This window comes from Nannospalax galili, unplaced genomic scaffold (genome assembly GCF_000622305.1).
Source record: "Nannospalax galili isolate Female #2095 unplaced genomic scaffold, S.galili_v1.0 scaffold3, whole genome shotgun sequence".
NCBI lineage: Eukaryota > Metazoa > Chordata > Mammalia > Rodentia > Spalacidae > Nannospalax > Nannospalax galili.
The window spans coordinates 2862273-2865883 of NW_008351466.1; positions in this window are offsets into that span (position 1 = coordinate 2862273).

A 3611-nucleotide genomic window follows, 5' to 3' on the forward strand; every position below is an offset into this window, starting at 1 on the left:
GCCCCAAGACTAGGAATGGCACAGGGTCAAAACTAGAGTATAGAACGGCAGGGGGGAGGCAGGGGGGTGGGGGTGGGGTGGAAGGGTGAATGAGGCTTAGGGAGTCCCGGCGCGGAGAGCTGCGCTATAGACTTACCCCAAGAGGCCTGAGGATAGTAGTGCCAGTCTGATACTTTTAATTATCATGTTGTATGTAGATAAGGCTTGGGTAAAGAACCAAATCTTCTTAGATAAACGTTGACTACACTTATATTTTCTTCTTTAAACTAGTTGAATAAACTATGACCATAGAAAATTTAAGATTATGTGTATATTTTTTCTCATCCTTTATATAAAACAAACAGACCTTCATCACTTGCTTAGGCCTTCTCATTTTTTCTATTTTGGAAAATATCTCCATTCACATATCTTTTTAACATCTTTTACCTTCTCCTTTTCCTTTTCTTTTCAAAATAATTACGAGATATAATAGCAATAACAAATAAATTTTCTTTTGGTTGTGAAACTTCTTTTCCTAGGAATGCTAATCAATGCTTATTCCCTTTTAAGGTTCTAGTGTCAGGCTCAGTATATTTAAATCAATGAATCATAAACAGACTTAAAGACAATAATCACTTGATCATCTCAATGGATGCAGAAAAGGTCTTTGACAAAATCCAATATGCATTTATGATAAAAATCCTGAAGGTATTTGTACTGGAGTGAACACACCTTGACACAATTTGGCTATATATGACAAACTCACAGCCAACATTTTCTAAATGGAAAAAAACTCAAAGCATTTCCATTAAAATCAGGAAACTGACAAGGCTGTCTGCTGTCCTCATTCCTTTTCAATTTAGTACTTAAACCTCTTGTTAGAGCAATAAAGCAAGAGAAAGAAATTAAAGCGGTATTAATTGCAAAAGAAGAGGTCAAGTAATCCTTATTTGAATACACACACAAACACACACACACACACACACACAAACATATGTGATCACAAAAATTCTAGCAAATAGTCTTTAGAAATGATCAAGACTTTCAGAAACATGGCAGGATACAAGATCACTTTACAAAAATCACTAGCCTTTCTATATAACAATAACAAATATGCAATATGCAGGTAAATGCATGAAAGTAGAAAATGTTATAGTAAGTGAGATAACTCAGTCTCAGAACAAAACAAGTGATGCATGTTCTCTCTCATTTGTGGTTCTAGGATGTAAATCTTTAAATGTGAGCATGTATCTTGATCTATCCATAGGATCAAGGAAAATGGAAAGGAACCAAGTGAGGAGATGGATAGAATGATCAGGAGAGAAAGAAGGACACTAGAGAGAAGGAATATGTGTTGGGAGGAGGGAGAGGTATATAGGGTCAGAGAGGAAAGAAATAATATTTAAATATTGTGAAAACCCAAAGGGAAATGTGGTATTTAATAAGTGTACTGAAAATAGACATATAAATATGAGTGCATGTGTCTTGATAATGTTTTACAGCAAATATCACACTGCCAGGCCTGGGAAAACTCCTATTGTGTTGTTGGTTATGATAGTCCAAGATACTGTTAAAATAATAAAGACTATTACCAAAGCCCTTGATTCCCTTTCAGAGCTCAAGGTAAGGCCCTATTGCTGAAGACACAACATACTTAGGACACAGGACTTGGAGCAACTGAATTGAAACTGACCTTGAATCCTCCTCCCTGAAAAATAGCACTCTAAGTATCAGAGTTGTAAAGTCTACAAACCACAACAATGAGAAGACCAGCAAACTTTTTCTCTATTGGTCCTATAGTGGGGCATTCATTACCTTCAGATAAGCAACAGCTGTTTAATTGGACTTAAGGCCCTCTCAGTCAAAGGGATATCATGTGTGATACTGTAAACTTAACCAAGTACACGTGGCTGGAGTGGTCATAAATCCTAGAGAAAAATCTACTTCTCTCCCCAAGACCAACATAATTTCTGGCTGTATTCCAAATACGCATCTTTATATTAACAAACAAATATGCCTGTCACCACTCATTAATGAAGCTTCTTTTTGCAATAGATATAGTCTATTACAAAGTTCTGTGGATGGGATAATTCAGAGAATAAGTGACATTGAGATGCCTAGCCCTAAGTGACACATCTGAAACGCAACCACTAGACCTAAAGCTCAAAGAACATAGTGAGAGGGGACAGAAAGAACGTTAGAGTCAGAAGGACAAGGAACATTCTGATAGATTATTTATTCTAGATACGATAGGGAACTGCACCAATGAAATCTCCATAGTATGGTAGTCTAAGACCTTATAATGGCAAAACTAATTGACATGTCAAGGTGGACAGTGGGATATCATAGTGTCACAATTCAAGATGAAGTGCTTCAGACAATCAATGGCTACCGAGAGAGGGCAAATCAGTTTTCTCCAGGAATTAACTCCCTGAGAGATTATATAATTGCAAATGGACCACCCTAAATAAAGATGCACACAGGCAGCACCAAATAGACTCAGTCCAAAACATATATATATATATATACATATATATATATATACACAATTATAAATGTACATGTAATATATCAAACAAAGAAGAGGACCAGAAATTGAGAGGGAGTAGGGGGGCATAGAAAGTGTTAGTTGGGGGTATGAGAAGGATATAAATAATGCAAAGATAGTACTTATGCATGAAATTCTCAAAAATATATATAAAGAAAAACAACAATGATGGTTATGTAGCTCTGTGGTTGACACCTTACCTAGGACTCAAAAAAAATATAAAGTGTCATTCTTCATTCTTCCTCTATTCCACACTCACCTAGTTTTCTCTAAATGTAATTATACCTCAGAGACAAGTGGATCTTTGTGAGATCAAGGCCAGCCTGGTCTAGATAGCAAGTTCCAGGGAAGCTGGGGCTATAGGGAGACCCTGTCTCAGAAAGAGATGAGAAAGATGCGAAAGCATCTCCCTTTGTAGATCATATGATTTTTATCATAAAACACCCTAAAAACTGCACCAGAAGAAATCTCCTAGAACTGATAAACATACTCAGCCAGGTATTAGGATAAATTAACACATAAATATCAATAACCTTCCTATATAATTAAGGACCAACATACCAGAAAGAATTTATGGACACAATCCAATTCACAATATTCTCAAAAATATTTTGGAATAAAACTAACTAAGGAAATAAAAAAAACCTGTACAATGAAAAAATTAATACCTTGAAAAAAGAAACAGTTGGAGAATATAACAAAGATTGAAATACCTCCCATGTTTATGGATTGTTAAGAATAATGTTGTGAAAATACTTGCCTGTATTTTCAGTCATATTAATGAATTCATAATGGTAATTAATTTTGTGGTGAATTCTTCCATTAAATATTTTATGAGGTTTATCATTACTTTCTACATCACTAAAATTTTTGTATTTTATGATTATATAGTTATATGAATACATATATTAAAACACTATTTTAATATATATGATATGGATTGTAGTAAAAATGATGTCATGAATAGTCTTGTACATATTCTTTAAATCACATATGTGTTATTCATGCTTGTTAGGTGTGAGTTTGAATATGGAGTTACAAGAAGTTATATACACACATACACATACACACACATATATAGCCA